The 23,452-nt window shown below is 43.6% G+C and overlaps 2 long non-coding RNA genes across 3 annotated transcripts in view; both read left to right on the forward strand.

Moving 5' to 3' along the window:
* Positions 1-19,568, forward strand: part of LOC137165311 (uncharacterized) — a 48,363-nt gene extending 28,795 nt beyond the window's left edge. The window contains exons 2-3 of one of the 2 annotated variants that reach the window (XR_010923325.1): positions 15,405-16,589; positions 18,976-19,568. This is a non-coding gene — a long non-coding RNA (uncharacterized lncRNA). The remainder of the gene's footprint in view (positions 1-15,404; positions 16,590-18,975) is intronic. The other variant, XR_010923326.1, reaches the window with a different exon arrangement.
* LOC137165312 (uncharacterized) lies at positions 10,064-12,350 on the forward strand. The gene is made up of 3 exons (XR_010923327.1): positions 10,064-10,201; positions 11,418-11,481; positions 11,869-12,350. It is a non-coding gene; the product is annotated as an uncharacterized lncRNA (long non-coding RNA).
* Positions 19,569-23,452: the final 3,884 nt, after the last annotated feature.

Below are 23,452 nucleotides of genomic sequence, written 5' to 3' on the forward strand. Positions count from 1 at the left end.
GCCCACTCCACTGACTTCATAATTCCACCTCCACGGGAGGTGTAGCGCGCTGAGGTTGATGTGGTTAAGTCGAGGCAGTGTCAGTGTAGACACTGCATTGCTTACATCAACTGTTACTGCCTTTCAGGAGCAATCCCACAATGTCCCACACTGACCGTTAAATCCAAGGGTGTGCAGAGAAATTTAAATTTGACCCCTTTTGAAGGGGCATGTTCTGTGCCCAAGGCCCCCGCTGGAGCTCACTCTTTCTGCTTGCTTTCCTCTCCCACTGCCCCGGCTGGAGATTGCTCTTCCCTCCTCCCACCCACCCCAGCCCAGCAGGAGTTCACCCTTCATGCCCCCACCCCGGGCGAAGATCACTCCCCACCACCCCAGGGCTGGAGTTGTTCTGTGCCCCCGACCGTTACTGGAGGGGCCTGGGCATTTGCTTGCCCCCCTCTCCCCCTTGTGTACACCCGGGGGTAAATCAGTGCAAGTGCCGCTGGTGAGGACGTGCACCACCGACACAAGGACTGGACGTGCAAAAGCAATTTAATTGCTGAGGTGGATGTACGTTGATGTAACTTAGGTTGACTTAATTTTGTAGTGTAGACTTGCCCTAAGTCTTTTCTTGAATTCTTTTGTAAGTTTCCTCTCGCTCCGTCTCACCTCATCTGTGGCTGGGCTGAGCAAACTGTCCTGCTCGCAGCATGCCCTCTTTCTCTGAATGCCTCCTTGCCAGCCTGGTTGCTCTTGCTGACGCTCCTGAAGCACCTCCATCCCTCTTTCCTGAGGCCCGCTGCTTTAAGGCTCAGGTTCCCCTTTGATCCACTGCTCTCAGGGGCTTTGAGGAATAGTAAACCATGCCAGCCTCCTGAGAACCAAGCAGAGGCTCTCCCCATTGCTCCTTTAAGGAGCCTTATCTTCGCCGTTTTGTCTTTTCCTGTTTGCTTCCTCCTTTAACAGCCTCTTGACTATCCCGCCTGCCAGCCAAACAGAACCTGGGGGATATGTGATGTTTATTAAAAATACTGCACTTAACTCCCTCATTCTCCACACAGGCATCTAGGTTCTGTAGCCTTAGCCCACTTGGCAGAAAGGAGATGGGAGGGGAAGGGCAGGGTGGAAGAGGGAAAGACGTGGAGACATTATCTTTGAAAAGAGGTACATTTATGGTAGACCAGGAATGTACTCCTAGCACTGCTTGCCAATTTCTCAGACTCACAACCCTCTTAGCATTGTAGCAGAGATCGTTTTAGTCTTGGCTTCTCTCGCTTTATTCTGGCTTGTTGCTGGCTTAGTCCTTATTCGCGTCTCCCTTGGTTTGGAGCCACGTTGCTTTGTTTTTCCTTGCGCTAGGTATTGATTGTATAAGCAGTGCCAGTACAGAAGTGGGGAATGAAGACGATGCCCAGGAGGCTTCTCCTTCAGCTTCTAGTCATCATTTTGCCATAACTCTGCTTAACATTAGCATGGTCACTACAGAACGTGCGCTAGTGGTCTGGCCCTGAGAAAAGGACAGGGAAGAGGAACTACAGAGTTCTAACAGACCCTAACAACGACTCCTGCCCTTGCACTGGACAAGTCGCTTAATGCCCCCCCTTACCTCAGTTTCCCTATCTGTAAAATGGAGATAATAATACTTCCCTACCCCACAGTGGTATTGATTGATTACATATAATAAGGGGTAAATAATAATAGCAGTATCTTGCGTGCCCTAAAGATCCAGATATCTACCATAAACAAGCACTGGCGGTGTGATCTGAGGAAAGAGTATCCAATCATCTGCATGTGTCTCTCCTCAGTGCTTGCTTCCTATTTCTTATTCCCCACCCAAAGTGTGTTAAAAATATTCGATACCCTCCAGTGTTTAAAGGTGTAAATCAGTGACAAATAGGGGAGGGAGAAGGGCAAATAATGGATTTAAAAAATGATCCGTATGGGAAAACCCAAGAGGTGAGAGTGGGCGCACTGTTAAGAAATGAAGGTTTATGAGAACTGTGGCCAAGAGCAAGATTGTGTGAATTAGCCAGTCTCTGCACTGCTGAACTGGAAAGTGTGTGTGTGTTTGGTTTTGGGTCTGTGCTGGGTAGCCCTTTGGGGAGTAACTGTGAGCTATTTTAGTCAAGTAAGGACACTGCTTGCAGCTGGCAAACTGATTCATGTGCTCATGAAGCAGGCAGCGCTGTTAACTGAACTGAGACCTTTGGACACACTCACCACCTACCTCAAAAACAAGAAGCCACATCCGGCTCCTATGAGGTCTGCGGATGTTCTGAAACGGGCAGAAGCAGACAGGCCCAAGGGTGGGCCAGGTTAGCGGATTTCCAGGGTGTACTCTCTAGTGCTTGAATGTAGTTAGTAGCAGCCGATAAAGGATGCAGCACCTGGAGCGTGCGGGTGGATTTGTGTCCACCACTTATCTTTGAAAAGTCGTTTCTTACCTTCAGGGCCACAGCCCTGCAGTGAAGGAGTGAGCTGTCCAGCATCTGCCTGTTTAAGGGAGGTTGGGACAGTTTAAAAGCTTATGGATAATTTTGCTCTGAGACGGCTCATTGTGCTCACCTGACCTAGGAACAGGCATGTGTTCAACTAAAATGTAAAGGTAAAAGAAATGGGAACAATCAGGGAATAAAAATGGTGTGCAAAGAAGAAAAGAAGCAGGCCCGAGAGGTTTTTTTTTTTTTAAAGTAAAATAATGTTTGGGCATTCAGGTTGTGCATTGTCTGATTTGACTGCATGCTCCCATGACTCCTACCCTCACTCCTTCTATTTTTGTTATATTAATTACTTCTTACCTTGAATTAGACAATGGGTTTTCCAGGGCAGGGATCCAAAACCAACAAATAAGTACGTGGATTCTACATTTCCCCTAAATAGATCAACAGTGAAATAATGTGGCCATTTGAATTGTCATTACTGGGCTTCAGAGAAAGACCCCCATAGAGATGAACCAGAACATCTGACTTCAAGCAGACCTCAATATGTATCTGGGTACATTTGGCTCCTATTTTGAAGGTTTTCTTCACCATATTAGGACTAGAGATTTAAAGGGTCGGATCCTTCGCTGGTGTAAATTACCATGCAGTAGCTGCGCTCAAGTGAATGAAGCCACATTAATTTGCATCAGCTGAGGAACTGTCTTAGAACCTGTGCAAAGTGATGTGATAGTTTAAAATTAATTCAATTACATGGCCATTTGTGCAATTGCATAATGTCATAATACTCAGAGCTCTGAGGCAGTTCTGTGCTGGTTATGGTACTTCAGGATTCCTTGGAAAATACTGCCTATACTGCAGAAACCTTTTCTAGCTCGCAGTATCGAGTTTTCTAGCCGTCTTTAAGCATGATCACTGCAAAGCAAGGCAAACTGGGGAGGAATGGCTCAGTGTAAGGAGTGTGTATGTAAGGAGCCTCAACAAACTCTTTGAGAGTAGGTCTGAAAAATTCAGGGAGATTTTTAGCCTCCATCCCTCTCATCCCAGCTTCTACTGATGCTGAGCTGGGTAACTCCAAAGAGAATGCTTCCCACCAGCCCATTAGTAGGGTGGATCTCTGAGAAAATGGAGGAGTGCTGGCCTCTGTCTTGCCTTAAGATGTGCTTGTCGGCAGCTAGTCACTCAGAACAGGAATTACTCAGGCACGTCAAATGTCAGGATGTACCATTATAAGAGAATAGAATGCTCTTTAAACGGGTATTTGATATACAGCCCTAGAGACCTCTTCTGACAGCGCACGTGGCAGCCAGCTTCCTCCATGCTGCCCCAACAAAGCACAAAGCTGTCCTGGAAGCACCATGTCAGGGTAAGAGGCTACATCAGTCTCCAGGGCTCATTTAGTTCTTGGCCTATCTGATGAACTGTTGGTGACACGTGGATTCTATTTACCTTTTTAGGGTTACTCTAGAAAGGTGCTTATAGGATGGTCTCCATCACCATCATATCTAAACACCTCACAAACTTTAATGAACTTCTCCTCATGGTACCCCTGTGAGATATGGAAGAATTATCCTCATCATACAGACCAGGAAACCAAGGCACCGAGCAATCAAGTGACTTGACCAAGCAATCATCAGGAAGTCTGTTGCAGAGGTGAGAATTGAATCCAGGGTCTGACACCAGTAACTTAGCAACACAACATTTCTCTGTTCACGTATTACATTACTACATGCATTGTTCTCTAAACATCTGTTTTATTATTATTATATTATGATATAATGATAAATTAAGAATGTTATTTAATTCCCAGGGCTTACATAAACATTTGAATATTTTTAGAAATATCCATCATTGGAGAGGGAGAAACATCTCTGCTCATTTGGCTGCCAAAGAATCTGAATCTGGTTAAGGAGAGAGCTTTTGACTGTCTTTTAGCCAATAATCCAGAAAAACCCCTCCCCCGACACTTTATGTGGGACAGGGCCTTTCATGAAAACCGTCTGCAACTGGGCTGAACAGATAGGCTGGGTGCCAGAAATAAGAAGCGTAGTTACTGACCCTAGGAACTGTAGAACCGCTGAGCCTAGTGTGGAACAAGAACTACTTGAAAGTGTTAAACCACATAAACATGTCTCAGAACATGACTCCCACACAGAGGCAGTGCTGAAAATAGCTGAGAAACTGAGCAGCTGTTGTCTCTTCTGGAGGGAGCATGTTTTACCAGGGATCACTGCAACTTTTTCCTCCATGTAGGAGACAATAAATAAATAAATGACCAGGTTTTGGCATACTTCAGTTTTATAAAAATGATATGATTTAATAGCTGAGGTACCTTAGAAGTCTGAAGCATGAACCTGCCGGGTACTGAAAACAATGCGGCAGACAGCACCCTCGGTGCTTCTTGAAGCCAGGGGGAGATAAAGATGCTCAGTGCTTTACAAGATCTAGTTGCAGCATTTCTAATGCTTTACGGATGGGCTAAGCAAAGAATTGGCCCAGGAGGTGAGGTTGTTATTCCAATCTGCCATCTCTGACAACTGCCCAGTGATAGACTGTAGCACATTCAATACCCCAATTTAGAGCTGCATTAATCAGGGTGATAGTATACTCAATTTTACATCAAAATTTTGAAAAATAAAGACCCCAAAAGACCCCAAAATTGATATGCTTTTCTTTTTTCACTTTTCAACCCCCTCTACTTGTTAATTTTGGATAACTGTGGGCCCCAATTTTATTTATTTATTTTATTTATAAACATGTTAAATTTACAAGGGGAAAAAAAAAAGTCATGTAGCTAAAAGGGGACTGGTGAATCTTGCAGCGCAGAAAGGGAACATTAAAAGCCAAAGTTCTCAGGCGATCTAGTTGAGTTCGGGTGCTGCATGTCCCTATTCTCCTCTAGGGGTAAGGCTCTGTAGCCAGACTACACACATCACAGTCATTGGACTCCTATGATGGTTCAGCAGAGGTCAGATGGAAGTGCATTATGAAAGATGTAGTCTTTCCAGGGAGCCTGGCCAACAGATGAATAGAGTCATAAGGCAGTTGAACTACAACTCCCATGAGGCACTATGGTAGCTCCTGTGGACACAGATTTCTGTGTAACTGACCTGACACAAAACATTTAAATACAGTTCAATAAACCAAACTGTTTAGAGCTGGGAAACAAAATATTTCATTTTTATTTTCCCAATGGAAAATCAAAAAATTTCAGCAAAATCAAAAATTACCCACAAAAAGTTTTGATTTTATGGTAACCACATAAAAAAAGATTGAGAGAAAGTTCCCAATCAGTTCTAAACCAAACATTTGTTCTAGACATTCAAGGGTACAGGGCTGGTAACTCCAATGCTACTTCAAATGCATAGGTGTTTGTTTGGGTCTTAACTGTAGCTGAATTACACTGTTGTATTTGCCTTAGCAGGAGCATGAAGGCCTGGTTTACTGTTAGTTCCTGCATTTAGTCCCTTGAAATTCCCTTTCTGTTTTATCTGTGTCAGCTGATGGAAGAAATTAGAGCTCTGACAGTTTATATGGCTCTCATAGAATATTAGGGTTGGAAGGGACCTCAGGAGGTCATCCAGTCCAACCCGCTGCTCAAAGCAGGGTCAACACCAACTAAATCATCCCAGCCAGGGCTTTGTCAAACAGGGCCTTAAAAACCTCAAGAATGGAGATTTCACCACCTCCCTAGGTAACCCATTCCAGTGCTTCATCACCTTCCTCGTGAAAAAGTTTTTCCTAATATCCAACCTAAACCTCCCCCACTGCAACTTGAGACCATTGCTCCTTGTTCTGTCATCTGCCACCACTTAGAACAGCCTAGCTCCATCCTCTCTGGACCCCCCCTTTCAGGTAGTTAAAAGCTGCTATCAAATCCCCCCTCACTCTTCTCTTCTGTAGAATAAATAAGCCTAGTTTCCTCAGCCTCTCCTCATAAGTCATGTGCTCCAGCCTCATGAGATCATTTTTGTTGTCCTCCGTTGGACTCTCTCCAATTTGTCCACATCCTTCCTGTAGTGGGGCGCCCAAAACTGGATACAGTACTCCAAATAAGACCTCACCAATGCTGAATAGAGGGGAATAAATACTTCCCTCGATCTATTGGCAATGCTCCTACTAATGCAGCCCAATATGCTATTAGCCTTCTTGGCAATAACAACACTCTCAATTAGCTGTATAAACAATCAGAAACCCACTAGACATTAGTCCTGTGTATGATAAATCAGCCTAAACATAATTTGATAGCCAATAAATAACCAATATAAATACAAGTTTCATGGTTCAATCCCAATCAATACAAGTGGTTTGAATTGAGATCAAGCTTCTAAAAACTCCTGTCCTGAAGTATATAAGTTGGTACTACCCTACAGTGTGGATAACTGTGCTTTTGGTTTCTGGCAAAGGCATTCAACTACTAATAGCTAAGCATCACTGTATTCATTTTAAGCTCTCTATTAACACCATCTTCCCCTTCACAAATTATTAATTCCCAACACACACAGGAAGCAACTACTTAAACAAAAATGAGCCAAGCAAAAAATTAATGTAAACATTTGCTTTTATAACAGTTTGCCTTGAACTTGAGTGAGATAATTATTTGCAGTAATGTTAATGTTATCTTCTCTTCCATCTCAAAGTACTTTATATAGATAACTCACCAATGACATACAGCCACACTGGGGGTGGAAGGTGGCAGCCTTCATGGTAGTAGAGGGGAAAAGAAATCTTGGCAAAGGGAGAACACACACTTTATGGGATCTTCTGTATGATATTGTCATGAAAGTGCGCCCAAGGCTTTGGATTTTAACATTTTATCCAAAATAAGTTCCTGCAAAGAATGAAGGGCTGACTCAGCGTTGCTGGTATTTGAATCTGCTGAATTGGGATAAATTAGCCTCCATGGAGCAGCTAGTTCTACTGGTCTGTGTCTTCAGGACAAGGCTAGCCCCTTGGAAACACCTAGTGAACTACATGGGTCCTTGGACGTGGCTCATGTTCTAACTCCTGGATGTTACTATGTTGGATATCTTATTGAGGTCCCTTCCATTTCTGTGCTTAAACTAACTACGCTGAGTGGTGGGAAAATGCTTTCACAACATATTAGACATAAGGGAACAGTGGTGCAGCAATATTTTCACAAGATTTTTTGATGAGAAAGTGGGGCAGATTTTCTTTCCTTTTCCCCCCACAAAATTTTTTTTTTTTTTTTTTAAATAACGTTTCGATTTTCAAAAAACTGCTTTTGCTAAAAACAAACTTTGGGTTTCAGCAAAAAATTTCAATTTTTCAAAAGTGTTTTTGATCAAAAACACTTTTTCCCTCAGGAAACTGGAAAATTTCGTCAAAAAATAAAAATTTCCACTTTGTTTTGTTTTGGACAATAAGCCATTTTAAATCTAAATTAGTTTTTGATTAAAATATTTCCACCAAGTTCTAGTTAGAGATGTCCTGCCCCCATCATGAGGGTAAAGTATTTCTCCCATTAGACTGAATTAACACAGCAGTGAATTTCTTTTAACTGATATCTACTGGCGGACATGGCAAGTGTAAGGTTTCAGCTCCCAGTGTGCCACTACCGGCAAAGCAGAATGAATGAAATTATTTCCACGATGTTCTGCCTGGCTGGAGTAAATCGAGGACTGAGGCCAAGAAAACAAGTCCTGGCTGCGAGACTTGATGTAGAGCAGAGTTGTCCCTTCTGTGCCTCTCATCTGTCAAACTGTGCCAACATCACTGTCTGCAGATTTTGAAGAAAGTTGGTCTTTCTTTGTGTGGCGGTTGTCGTTTTTTAATGTTGCTGAATGAATTTTCCCTCAGTGGAAGGCCGTGTTACGTGTTAGAGTAACTTGTTCAGTGTGATCATTACCAGGATGGCTTTAGGCTGTGCCTTGTTAAATGAAACAGACCACATCCATCCAAAGAGTGAGGCTGGGCTGGATAAAACAAAACCCCAAAACCAAGGATTGTGGAGGCTCACAATAGGTTGATTTATGTCCCCTCCCACCCCCAACCTATTATTTGTCATTGCCATGTCCCTTCCCATATCTTGGTTTCATCGAGGGTAGGGAGTGAGAATATCCCAAGAGAGGTTGTTCTTGTGAGATTTAAGCTCAGTTTTGCATCCTCAAGTTAAAAATTCAGAAATTGGAGATGGTAAAGGCCTCCTGACATCTAGCATGGCCTCTAGGCCAGGGCTGGTATGGTCCCTGCAGTGCATTTTACTGTGCAGTGTCTGGCCCTGTTTTAAACGTAAACTTTAGAGCTTTGTTTACCCAAGCTCAAATTCTGACCCTTTCACATTTTGCCTGTTCTTAGCAAAAGAGATGAAAGAACTGTGAGTCTCAGAGGAAGCTCTGTGTCCCACCAGTGTGTCTCCTGAGTTGTCTCATGCCTTTCACAACCTGTAAGTCATAAGCAAACTAACAATAGTGCAGCAGTAAGGGGATCAGTTGATCTCCCAAGTTGCTGGTGTGAGGTAGAGCTGTGTTGCTCGATTGCCATAAACAGAAAGTGAAGCCAGTGTTTTACATGTGCCCCTTCTCCACACAAGCTATTTTAACTATAGTTTTACAGAGCTCTAGCTCTCATGATAGCTAAAGATGAGCCAAAACTGGAACATTTTCTTTCTTAGTGAGCTCTTTGGGGTTTGGTAAAGGAGAGCAAGGTGCTTCATCTCATTCAGCTACCTTCATTATGCCAACAGACCCCATATGCAGGAGAATGTACACACATCAGCCTGGGCTTGTCTTCCACACCAGTAAGTATTTTAAAGCAATTTCTGCAGTGACTACAGTATGAACTGTAGGACACATTTCATTTCTTTCAGGAAGTGCCTGGCTTTGCCGTTTGGCTTAGCACAGACTGGTGATGATTTCAAGAGGACTTACTATTGAACTGTTTTTAGAACCCTAATTTTAGAGACCCCTGGCTATGGTGTTCATATTGCTTTGGAATCACAGGCGTCATGCCCTGAGGATTTTTAAAAGTGAAACTTATGTTTGCAGTTCTGTTTTCCCAATGACTCAGTTAACTCTGCCTTTGTAAAAAAAAAAAAAATGGGAGCGTGGTCAAACTCTCAAGGTGGCTTTCCCCCCCACAAATATGTAAGTGATACGGTCATGTAAGTGTCTCAGCATTCAAATTCCATTCTCCTTTTAGGGTCAAATTGTGCCCTGAGTCCCACTCATGAGACTCACATTGAAGGTAATGTGACCCTTAATGTAATTTCCCATTGCCCACAGCCAGTCTGTGGTTTCCAGTACCATTCACATGTAGCAGCCCTCCCATTGTTTCTGCCTATGCTGTCTAATCCTTTCTAATTATGCAAGTTTTGTCCCATCAAACTGCTCTTTCCACCCCAGCATATGTCCTTAAAAGCACCAAAAAGCCTCCTTGCTTTACTGTATACATAAAGAAGACACATGACTTTCTTTTTCTCAATTGCTTGTTACCATCATCAGAACAAGGCTGGCATTAAATCCTATAGGGAAGGCTTTGTTGCAAATACCTGTGCAATTGGCTCAGCAGCTGTTACAAAGCTGTTTAACTATTTTGAGGGGCTAGTTAAGACATGTTTCATCAGCCCTGTCTGTGGCTCTGTATTGTAGCTTCCTGGGCCTACAGCAGAGTGCTATGATTGTGGAACAAGCTGAAACCATCTCTCTGGATATCGCCCAATTTGTTCTCCCAGCACGGAACTCTTGTCCTATGCTATCGCTTATCACTGATGAAGAAAGAGTGTTTTAGTACCAGACATCTCAAACAAAGCACATAAACTTTAGGTGAGTCAGGTAAGAATAAGGTGATAGAGAAGCATTACTAGTATATACTGTCTTTTCCCCAATTTTTTATTTTTTCTCTGTTCAGTTTCATCTCTTCATATCTCTGAGTAGTTCTCTTGCTATATTTCACACACCAGTTCTTCAAAGTATGAAATTTATCTTATGCAACAGAAGAGGTTCATGGCTTCCTTCAACAGAGCTTAGAACTTTTTCACTAAGAAAATGTGTTTCTATTGACCATAACTCATCACAGGAGTGGATATGAAAAGCTGAGTAACAAGGGACCTCTGGCCTGTTCTGATCTCACTTCCACTGGGCTTACGCTGGTGGAACTCTGTTGACATCAGTGGAATTATTCCTGATTTACATCTGAGTAAATGAGGAAAGAATTAGGCCCGTTACATTTTTCTGCACACTGAAATTATACTTTAACTGCTTAGTTTGGTCAATTAGGAATGCTCAGGACAGCGTCAATCCACTTTAATATGCTGGTAGTGAGATGTGAAAGGATCTGATTTGCTGGCCTGATCCTCTGGCTACAGCACCATAAGATGTGATGTAGGAGACCCGAGACTGAGACTTTCACTTCTTGGGCTAGAGTAGTGCAGGTATAGTTAGTAGCTGGTGTGTGAATGTGGTTAGTGAATGTGTTTATGTGAGACAGCAATGTCTGCTCAACACCTACCTAGAGTTCCCTGTGAACTGGCCTCAGAATAGCATTAGCATCTTGGTATCTCTCTGAAAGCAGTCTGCTCTCAGCTGCGACAAAAAGCAAAGTGACTCCAGTTGGCTCATGGTGCAGTGCTTGAAAGATGCTGTTAGGCCCTACGAATATGTTTAGGCATAGTGCAAACCTCATTAATATTGTATCATACAGAGCATGTGGGAGTTATGTGAACCAAATTAAATTATGCCTTTCCCACAATGCTGTTCAGCCATAACACTTTAGAAAGCCGAAGTCAGCTTTGGCTGTAGCAGATTCAAAGGCAAGGATGCATGAGTGGTGTGTACTACTACAGATTGGGATGTACCTCCACGGCCCAATTGCTACTTGGAATGCAGTATCCAGAACAAAAGATAAGGAAGGCACTATATAGGCTGATACAAGAAAAGCAAGGCCAAAATTGATTGGTGGGTTTTAGTTTTGGGTGATGTATAGCGTGCTCTCTAACTTGTAAACAACCATACTTTAAATAGTGTAAATGCATATTTTCAGAGCGTGCCTTCTGTTTAAGGTGAACTGGATACTGCCAGAATTGCTTCCCAGAAGGACTGGTGAAGTATGAACTCTTTACTTTTTGTATTATACTCCTTTGTCTTTTATTTGTCAAAGTTGGCTAAGTTTGGTTAATTGGGCTCTCAAATGTTCTTAATAACCTTCTACAAATGTAATCAAGCGATTGGCTATACTTTGTAATGAACAGGGGAGAAGTGATGTGGAACCCCATAGAGCTCAGTGTGAACTAGGTTGGGTCAGATCAAATGCAGGGCAAATGTGAAAGCACATTTCTCACAGGGGGGGGGGGGAGAAACTAGGGGGCTGCTCTGCAACTGTACGAAGTGATGGATGTTCCAAAGTGGGTGAGGAGATCTCTGATTATTCCCCTCTGGTAGTGCAACAGTGTTCCTGATACATCCAGTTTAGTCTCCGTGTTTTTTCCATGCAGGATTCAAGATGAAGGAATGGTAACAGTGGCACCGTGGACTGCCTATCAACAAACCATTTGAAACCATTGTTTCAAAATTACCTTCAATGATAATTCCCAGTTTGAGAGAGTTGTGGTCTATTTTGGGATGGAGCATGGCTCAGACAACAAACATTGCTGCAGTCTATGATGTAGCACTTTTCAAATGGGTCATTGTTTGGTTGGTTAATTTTTTGACCTATTAGCACTGATAAAGTATTCTGTATCTCCATATTTTTGCATCATTTTTGCATATTGTGTGTTTCATCATGGACTAATCAGAGTTAAAACTATTCAGACTGTAAGCTCATTGGAGTGGCAACCTGACCTGTGTTTCCCACTAAGTACTTTGCAGTAGGGTTGGCTGGAAAAAAAAATGTCAATGGAGAACCGGGTTTTCAACTAAACACATTTTTTTGTGGAAACTGTTTTGCTTTCCACAATTTTTTAATTTTTTTTTTTACTGGATTTTCTGTGTTCAATTTTTTCATTTTTCAGACAAAAAATTTTCAGTTTTCAGCAAATGAAAACTTAAAGAATTTTGTTTTTCAATTTTTTGATTGTCAATTTTCAGTGAAAATTATTTTTGTTAAAATTTTCTTGTTGAAGTTTTTTTTTTTCTGACCAGCTCTTTCTTGTCAGGCTTGCACATAACACAAAGTGATAAGTAGTAATAACAACAACTTAAAACTGTTTGTTTTGGATGGCTTCAGAGTTACTACTCTTCAGGGACATACTGTTTTTTGTCCTTTTTTCTCCTTCAACAGATTTGTTAGGGTGCTCTGTGCTTCCTTTTTCCCCATTATTTCGGGGATGCCCTTTTCCCCCATTATTTGGGGGGTTTATTCAAGCTTAGTATTCTCTTCTGGCTGGGTGTACCGTTACCAAATTTGTAATGACTTGTAGAGAGAGGAAATGTGAGCTAATGAATAATGCGGAGCGGGAGAATCAGGAGATCTTGGTTCTGTTCCCAGTTCTACCACAGATTGACATGCTATGTGACTTTGGCTAAATTCCTGAACCTCCCTCCACCTTGGTGCCCTTCCCAGCAGTATTAGCTGGAATAAACTCATGCTAATTCATGCTGTGTGTCAAAGGGAACGTGATATTTCTGTGCTAGGTTGAAAGCAGAAGCTGAACTCTGCACACCCTACCAACTAAAGAGCTCCTCGAGAGGAAGACGCTTGTGGGAAAGGCGTGAGCTAGATAAATAGCTAGTGTCTCTATAAGGAGCTGCAGCAGCCTCTCTAGAAGATTAGAGGTGGGAGTTCCTGCGATGTACAACTGCAAGAAACCGCCAGAGCTATTAAGAGGAAGGCTTCAGACAGCCCCATAGTGTGTTGCTTTTCTACCACATGAGATTTCCTGGTGGGGGAGTCAGGACTTAGGATACACTCTCCTCTCATAATATGATATCCTGTCACACAGGCGCCTTCTGTTTCAAATGTGCTTTTGTATCGGTACCTTCTAGTAAAGAATCTGAGCAATTGCAACTGAGCAAGAGCTGAGACAGATGCAGTCAGAGGCCTACATTTATTCCTGCACCGGGACAGAGCCTGGTGCAGGGTGGCAATGTGCCTCCCCTGTCCTGGAGCTGCCGGGGATTGGTTCAGCCCTTGGCATGGGTTATAGCAGCTCTGAGAGCTACTCTAACTTGTGCCCCCTGCTGCAGTGGCTCATTAGAGCCATTGCAGCACTACAGAATAGCTGAGATAGAGGCATAGTCCCTCTTGCCCCTAAAATGGCTCCTACATCAGGGCCTTTACAGGCAGCGAGGGAGGGGTTAAAAAGCTGTCAGAGAGGCCCCTTATGTCAGGGGTACTGCCCCAGCTAGGGTGCAAGTGCAGCTGCTTTCAGGCTCAGATCAAAGGAAGTGAAGAATTCCCCCAGTGGGTTGATATTCCTCTTCACAGAGAAAGGAATGGGCTTCATGGACTACATAACTGTAGATGGAAGCACCAGGATCTAGTGCCTCCAATACCTCCCCCGCTCCATTTCTACCACATGATAAACTCTCCATTAATCACCTCATGACACTCCAAGCTGTTAGACAAGACAAGCTTGGTGGGAAGCGTAGGAGATGGAGTCGGACGCCACGGGCTGGTTTTTATTTACAAGCTGGACAGTGTGTGAAATGTCTCCATTTCCCTTCGGTATTTTAAACCTTAACACAGGCCAGTGACAAAGCAAATCTCCTTTGACAGCAAAATAACACTAGCGGGGAGGGCAATGTCCCTAAATCCTGAGGCACATATTTGCATTGCTGGTTAACTAAGTATGGGTGGGATTGACCGGTTCTCAGAACACAGGGAGCTCTAGAAAGCTCCGTGACCGTGGAGCTGGCATCTGAGAAATCATCATCCCTGCCCCATTCCAGGGGGCCTTCGGCAGTTCAGACAATAGGGCCACTCTCCCACAGATTTCAGCATCCAGAGTGGGTAGGATGAGGGAAGAATTTGTTGCTTTAGAAAACCTGTTCAGTGGAGAGCCATTAGCAAAGGGCTGTCCCCCCGAAGTAGCCTGCCATCCAAGGATATTCAGAACCCATCTGCAACATGTTCTTTTCTGTAGATACCATACTGTGGGATTTCTGATTCTTGCGGACAATAGTACTTGTCTCCTCAGAATGAATTTATTAATGTTTGTGAGGCACTCAGATTCTCAGAGGTGTTGAGATGCCTAACTTCCACTGATTTCACAGTTATAGTAATTGGATGCAGAAATACCTAGGCAGAAACAGGAATCATAGCAAAGACAGAGTTCTCCTCTACAGTACAGAAAACAAATGGGGCTGTATGTGTATTGTGCAGGGAGAACAGAAACCAGCATGTGAAGTGAATGCAGCATAACAAAGAAAGAAATAGCAAGAGTATTGTTTTCGCTGAAGGAGTTGGAAACACTTCAGTTTTCTGAGTGTCATTAGACACTAACTTGGTCCATTAACTTGGCTACATTGCTCAGTATAAAATTCAGGTATATACAGAAGCGTGAGATGGAGGCCTGGAAAATTTGCCATCATGGAAGCAGGGATGCAGAAGATATTTGCAATGGAATTGAATAATTCACTGAGAGAGCACTTGAGCGATGCAATGCTCTTATCATATAGTTGGGGAGCTGTAAGGGAAAATATGTGACCCCCTTCTGCTCCTGCATTCCTAATCCCTCCACATATCAATCATCTAGATTACGCTGGAAACGGGATGAATGAATTTATCTCAGGCTATCGCTTGGATAACTGCAATTAAAAACTGGGTGCAGAGGTCAAACAAACATATGCTGAGAGACTTGTCTGCAGAGGCCCCTAGACTTTGCCTTGACAGTCAGCACTCTGTGGTGAATTATAATCTTCACTAATTCACACTCAAGTGATATTATTCCATTCAAATCCAGTAAAGATCCCATGTCCTTATTATTGCCATGTCTTTGTGTCTTCTCCTGCCAAAGAGTAACCGGGCTTTGAAAAAAAGGGTTGACTGTGAAACGGACAGGATAATGTCAGGGTGTCATGTATTTTTTAGGTTGTATGCTGTGGTGAATGATTTCTGAACAACCTGGTGTACACCCCTGCAAGCAGCTAAATTACAACAGAGATGAAGACGTTTCTTCCCCTTGGACCTTCCCGACATCATTGGTTTTAACTCTACTGCAAGGCGCGTTCCTCTTACATGATTAACATCAAAATCAATGTGAGAACTTCTAGTGACTTCAAGGTGAAGTGAATTTGATTGTCTGGCACTGAGTACTTAGGCCTGGTCCACACTACGAAGTCAAGTCGATATAAGTCATCTTGCATCGACCTATTGGTGCATGTGTCTACACTCAAATTTGTCTCTGGCTGATGTAAGCGCCCCAGTATATTGACACAATAAAAACACCTGCCTGAATGGCATAGAGCCATGGTTAACCTACTATGGTCAAGGCAGAGCGAGTGTAGACACTGGATGACTTAGGTCGACCCCAAAAGCCCTCCAGTAGCTGTACCACAATGTCTCATTTGCTGCAACAGTGACCAACCTGGTCACATTTTTATACTCCACTGTTCATGGGTCACAGAGGCTGCAAACCACGCCCTCCATTTAACTCCCCTGGGTGTCTTTGAAATGCCTCTTCCTGATTGCCCAGCTTGGCAAACACACCTCGCAGCTCACTTTTGTTACATGCAATTGCCCAACTGACCATGCCAGCTCCACGCACACAGAGGCACTAGACACAGGCCTGCTTGAAGTAGGCAGGAAGTATTTGATTTCCTGGGCACAGCTACGGACCAGCTGTAGAAATGTGGACATCTACATGCAGATTGCACAGGGGATGCAGGCGAAGCGGGTGACAGGGACCAGTGGCAGAGCTGTGTGAAAGCAAAGGAACCTTGCCAGGAATAACACAAGGCCAGGGAGGCCAATGATGGATCTGGTGCTGCACCACCAACCTACCATTTCTACAAGAAACTGCACACCATACTTGGCGGAGATTTCCCCTCCTCCCCCCCCCCCCCCCCAGCAACCTGCAGACCACTGTGGATCTCATGGGAGTCTGAGACAGAGACCCCTGCTGTGAACAGCAATGAGGAGGAGAATGGGATGGGGGAGACGCAACAGGGGACTCCAGCCATGCTGTCAGCCAGGACCTGTTTGAGAATCTGCCAAAGTCTAGCAAGTCCCACCAGGCAAGTGCAGATGAGCCTAATGAAGGGGAAGGGAACTTAGGTAAGTGTGTGCATATACTTTTTTTTCTTACAGCATTTAAATTTAAAGATGGCACTTAGCCTGGCCCCTAGTTAACAAGACAAACATCAACTTTTTGTTGTTTTACTCCTAGGAGAAAGGCAGTGTTACAACAAAGGTAGCATCAGCATCTGCTTTTCATTTCCTTATTGGGTTAGGTGTGGAGAGAGGGCATGCAGAGCACTTTGTTTATATACATAGGGATGTCCCTTTTATCCTCCTGAGAGCAGGGCCCAAGCATCATTTTTGGGCCCAGTACAAACTTGTAACACAGGCCCCCTCCCACACATACCACAATCCCTCATCCCATACATACAATCTCATGAGCCATGAAAAAGGTTTGAATTCTGAAATTACTGTTACATATTCTACATTTCTGAAAAATGCCTTTGCTATTTTTAACACCCAGCCTGAGAGTCCTACAAGTTTGCTGACTATTCTGTAACTTTTTGGTTATTATAAAGATATTCAATGTCAATGTCTTGATTTTTTTATTCTAATGGACCACTGTGACTGCAAACATTTTATAATTAGGCCAATTAACTTGAAAGCTTTATTTTTCTGGCCTTTTTCCTTGCTAAATTATGAATTAGCTCCCCCCTCCCCCCCCGAAAGCTATAATCTCAAGAGGTCCAAGAAAGTTACCCAGGTGTGTGGGTCACCTATCAGATTATTATCTCCTTGGAATGCTAAACCTCATGAAGCAAGAAATAAGGTAACATCCAACAATCTTTCCAATATTTCTTTCCATCTTGTAGCTTCTGTTGATATTTGTTTTTTGATCTCACTGTCCACTCCACGTCCATCTCACAATGACTGCTGTAATTGCTTCCACTGGCAGTAGCAAGTTTTATGTTCAATGCTCTTTTCATGTTCAGGAAGTTTACTATATTGTTTACACCATTTTTTTCACAATTGGTGGATACTCTTCATTTTTTGCCAGCATACTGTGTTGTTTAAGTCTCCCTTCAGAAAATAGCCGACCTGGAAAACAATACAGTGCTTGGTTGGTAGCACTCCAGACAATCCAGTCTCTTGGTATCTTTTCTCTCTTGTTAAAGTCTTACATTTGAGAAGAAATTCAGGAAAATTATGCCCATCAACATCTTTTGGCATTGACTTTGCTAGCTTCCGCATTTCTTCAAAAGTCAGCACACCAGATAGAACAATTTTTGACGGATAGACTCTGTTATGTTTTCAGGCCACAAGCCTAGATCTTTGAAAAGTCAAGAATCAGATAGTGTAGCACTACTCTCTCCTGCTTCTTGTAAACCTGCTGAATGTGGTGGTGCTAATGGTGATACTACCTGACTATATTCAAGCATTAGATTGGAGTCACATGATGCATGTTCTGGCAGCTTTTCTTTGTCATCAATTGCCAGTGCCACAGACACAGTCTCTATATTGAAATCATTTTCATCTTGATTTTGTTCATCTGCTTCCCTAGTTAGTATATTGCCTGACTGCAGAAAGGTCTTGTCTGATTTGGAAAACTGGAGAATAGATTGGTGTCCTTTAGCTTCTTTTAGTTCCCTTTCTTTTACCACTGTACATTTCTGGCTGCCTAATTTGTATTTATAGCCACCATTTGTATTTATAGCTGCCTGATTTGTATTTATATGGCAGTATGTGGGGTGTGTGTGTGACTGTGAGTGAATTAGACATTTACTCACATATATTTTGGGCCTGCAAATCCTACCAGAAGAAGCAGCAGCACTGGCTCCCACTGTCTTATGGTGCTTTGCTTTGCCCCTTCCACCAGCTGTCCCTCCCTCCTGCCTATGCAGAAGGAACTCTGGGACTGGTAGTTCTTGATCTTGAGATGATCGACCATGTCACATCACAGAGAGGAGCACAAATCTCTCTGACTCTCAGTCTCAAACTACAAGTCCTAGTTGAACTGAACAAGCACACACTCTATTCTAGAGAAGGGCCTGGGCTGGCCAGCAGGCCCAGCAACTCACTGTTGAGAATGTTGCTTGAGACTGCTCTAAACTGCTTCTGCTTGGCTCCAGTCTCCCAAGATCTGGACAATAGATACAGGGAAATAAGTGTCTATAAATATCCTCAGGCATGATCTACAATTTAGCCTCAATTTTTAACTCCTGGTAATGGGGATTGCAGCCTGGGCCGGGACCCCCAGGGCCTCCAGGCCCCAGTAAAGTGTATCCTTTTTCCCACCATGTGGGAGCCCTGCAAACTCACCATGGCTGGGACTGGAGAGCAGGGCTTTGCAGAGCTGCTCCGTAGTTAAAGAGTCAATAAGCTTGTCTTATTAAAAGTGTTTATGGGAAGAGAGTTTTGAAAATTATCTTTCCTATTCCCTTGTGACTGTAAATCCAGTGGCACGTCTGTCTGTTTTTATCAGTGGCTTTTGGCATGGGGACCGTGAGGGGTGCCCTCCCCCCCAGACCAGCAGAACACCTGACCCGGAGGAGGAGGAGGAAAAAAGAGGAGGGAGGACATGATTTGCAAGACCCTGCAAGCTAGGGCTGCGTCGGAGCATGAACAAAGGGCTTGGAGGGTCAATGTGACCAGCAGCATGAAGAAGGGAAGAGAGAACAGGAAAGAGACCCAGGAGTCCCAGCAGGACAAGCAGTGGGAAATGTACCAGGATGTAACAGGGCTTCTCAGGCAGCAAGCCCAAATGCTGTACACCCTGGTTGACCTACAAGTCCAAAAATCCCAGACCTGCCCCATCCTTTTTAGTCCTTGGAGAATTCCATGGTCGCTGCTCCCTACACCCCCTAATATACCACATGGCATCCTTACCCCTAACCCTCCACACCAGGGACAGCAAGGAAAACCACAGCTTCACATACACCAACTTGTGAGAACCACGGCACCTGTGTGTGTAGCCACAATGGACTATGGTTGGTTATTCAAATTGCCATAAATGTTTATACTTCCTTTATAATTTTACATTTTCACCCGGTTATGTTAAAAACTTGTGTAACCTGGCCTCTGTCTTTCTTGATTTTTTGCACATTGATTTTCTGCAGCGTCTTTTCCCACTCAACGTTATATTTTTGGAGAATCAAATTACCTCTGTTAGTTCACAACAAACACTGCAGAATGTATAGTGGTGCTCAAAGCAGCCAGTATTTGTAAATGCCCACCTAGCGCCATAGAAGTTATAGCTACAGGAAAACACCCAGTCATATTCATAAATGTGCAGTAAGCACTACAGCGTTCTTAGCAGCACCCAAAGCGCTGGGCCCAGAGAACACAATGGTGGCTGACAGTTAAAGTACTCTTTCAAAGCTGCCCTCAACTGTTAACTTCCATACTGGGCTCTTTTAATGGCCCATGAGTCTGCCTGTTCAAAATCAGCAAACAGCTGTTCCGCCTCTGCCCTCCACCCTGGCGACAGCTTTTCCCCCTTGGTCTCATAGATATTGTGCAGGACACAAGAGGCAGCTATAACCATTCGGATATTTTTCTGACTGAGATTTAAACTAGTCAATCGACACTGCCAGTATCCCTTCAATTTTCCAAAAGCACATTCAACTGTCATTCTGCATCGGCTGAGCTGGTAATTGAATCTTTCCTTGTGGCTGTCAAGGTAGCTAGTCTACAGCTTCATGAGCAAGAGGTAGCCTGGGTCCTCCAGAATCATTAGTGGCATTTCAGTATCACCAGTGGTAATCCACTGGCCAGGAAAGAATGTCTCTGTTTGCAGCTTTCTGGACAGCCTGGTGTTCTTAAAGATGTGAGCGTCATGCACCTTCTCTGACCAACCAACACGGATATTGATGAAGCATCCCCAGTGATTCACCAACACTTGCATAACCATAGAAAAGTTGCCTTTTCTGTTGATGTGCTCTGTGGCAAGATGGACTGGTGCCAAAATAGAGAGGTGCATGCTGTCTATCGCTCCTCCACTGCTCAGGAGCCCCCATTGCTGCAAATCCACTCACTGTGTTCTGCACATTGCCCAGAGTCACAATCTTGCATGGCAGGAGGCAATTAATGGTTCTGCACGCTTGCATGACAATGGACCCACAGTGTACTTTCCAACTCCAAAACGATTGCTCCCTAAGCAGTAGCAATCTGGCGTTGCAAGCTTCCAGAGTGTGATCGCCATTTCCTTCTCCATGGTTAATATGGCTCTCATTCTGGTGTCCATGCACTGGAGGCTGGCGTGAACTCAGTGCACAGCTCCTGGCATGTGGCCTTGTGCATCCAAAAGTTCTACAGCCACTGCTCATTGTCTCAAACCTGCATTATGATACAATCCCGCCACTCAGTGCTTGTTTCTCAGGTCCAGAAGCAACGCTTCACCATCTGTAGCTGCTCCGTGAATGTCACCAACAATCTTGAATTGTTTTTCACTATGCCCCTCAGCAAACTGTCCTCAAAGAAATCCTCATGTTCCTGGTTACTGTATTTCCTGAATGTCTGCAAATACAGGAGAAGTGTGTGTCCTGTATCTGCAGGATAGAGCTCTGTGGGCTCTGGGCTTCAGCCAGAGATGGCAGAGACCAAAAAGTGCCATGTGAGTTTGTGGGATTTTTTTTAAAAAGGTGTGAAAATTACAGGCTATGGATGGTGTTATGGGATGGAGAAAGTTACCTGCTGGGAACTTGAGCCCTAGCTCTCTGAGATCCCTGGGGGAGTCATTACTATCCCAAAACACATTGCAAAAATGGTTCAAAAGGCATTGCCCCAGACAGCAGCACGGGGCACTCTGGAATACCTTTCCAAGGTGCACTGCACTTTTCATTGACACAAGCACTCCTGGTGAGTAGGTGCAGCACAGACACAAGCAGCCAAGTAGCCACCTGCCCAAGCAATATACAAACTTTGTCAGTTGTATGCTGATGTAATTTGCGTCGACCAAATGTTGTAATGTATAGACATGGTCTTAGGACAGTGTTGGTAAAAGGAGTAGCACTTAGCAAGGCCTTTCCCTGCCCAAAACAAAGTAAAGACCTGCCCTGAATTAAATGTTCCCATTTTAGTTCCTCTGTGAAATGTCTTTTGCCTTCAGTGATCCACCTTGTTAACTAGACACTTGTCTGTTGAGTGAATTTGAACCATAGAAAGGAGATCTCCTTTTCCCATACTGACTTATGGTAATTCTTGTAGCTATAGATATAACTGGCCACATATTAATATCATTCAAATTGCTGCAGCTCTATTAATTGTAATGAAGCTATGCTAAGTATCTGGCTCATAATGGTAACGGTAGCTACTGGAGACAGTGGTCACTGATCTGTTTGATATTACTAGGCCCAGGGAACAAAGTTAATTCTCTGACAAGCACTCCATTGTGAGTGGGCATGCATCGCTGTGTGTGTCACTGTCACAAGACTATGAGATTCTTAAAATCCCAGGGGTAGACCGCACAGGCATTACAACACTGGGTGACACCAGCGTCTCTGACCATCACTATCACCAGACCTGAACCACTGAGAGAAATGTTAGGGGACAAAGGCACCACTTTAGAGATTTCCCAACACCTCACTGCTGCCATCGAAGCTTGACAAAGCCTTCCTTTTAGCTACACTTTGAGGGCCAGGTCCTCAGCCGATGTCAGTTAGTCGTCACTGGTTTATACCAGCTAAGGCTGTAGACCAGACTGAGCATAGCAGGAACCATGGTAACCCGAAAACACTGAATCACTATTATGTTTGCAACACTCCATCCATGCTCCTGCTCCTTTTCTGAGTTTCCTTTCCCGTAATTCGTGAACACGAGTGTAACATGGTGAAAGGCTGGTTGAAAGGAGGCCTTTTTAATCACATTTGGATTGTTAAAATGGGCTCATTAGCTCACCCAGCTTCTCTTAAGTTGTTTGCCTTGCCAGGATTCTAGAGCAGAACAGATTGCAGAGTTAAGGATTTGAGCATGTGATTTGTAAAACATGGATTCTCCTCTTTCTGTTTTCACTTGAAATGTGTTTTGGAAAACAATTTAAACTGTTTTAGATCCTAAATTGTTAATAGAATGAATATGAAATTCTTTAATCATACTGTAATCCTTTGAATGTATATAGCTCCTTCTCACTGGATCCCAAGGGTATTACAAACGATGATGATTCACTCCTCACAAACGGCTCTTGATTTAAGGAAATATTATCCCCAGTTGATAATGGGGGAAGCTGAGGTCACACAGGAACTCTGCGCCAGAACTGGTGGCAAAACCCAACTCTGGCTCTTGGGCTCTGTCAACACTAGAGAGGTTACAACAGCACAGCAGCACCGCTGTAAACTCTCTGTTGTAGCCCCTGTATGCCACTGGGGGAGAGCTCTCCCATCAACTTAATTAATCCACCCCCAAGAAGCAGTGGTAACTATGTCAGCATGAGAAGCTATCCCACCGACATAGTGCTGTCTACACTGGAGCTTATGTCAGTGTAACTTATGTTGCTCAGGGTGGTTTAATCACACTCTTGAGTGACATAAATTACACCAACATAAGTGGCACTGTAGACATAGCTTCAGTCCTGAGCTTAGCCAATAGACTTTGCTGCATCATTATTAGCTAATGTTTGCAAAGCACTTGGTAGATGAAAATTGCTATATTAGTGTGTAAAAATGTGACAACTATATTTTAAAGGTGAAACTAGAAGTGCTAGTTAGGGTTGGACTACAAAGTTCTGTGGAAAATTCCGCAACATTTTTTTCCCAGGTCTTCACTGAAGTTTGAACTCTTCAAAGTTTTCTGGCCATCTTTCATGTGAAATCTGTTGGGATGGATTTGTCTCTTACACATGTAATTTATTCTCACTAGATGAGAGCTTACCTGGATCTAAATATCACATAGGAATGAACGCATGGCCTAAATAACAAGCTGTGAAGCCAGAGGGAAATTATATTTCCTACTGCATTAAAATGCAC

This window comes from Emydura macquarii, unplaced genomic scaffold (genome assembly GCF_026122565.2).
Source record: "Emydura macquarii macquarii isolate MOO-44397 ecotype Brisbane River unplaced genomic scaffold, CSIRO-AGI_Emac_v2 contig_2768, whole genome shotgun sequence".
NCBI classification, from domain to species: Eukaryota; Metazoa; Chordata; order Testudines; family Chelidae; genus Emydura; species Emydura macquarii.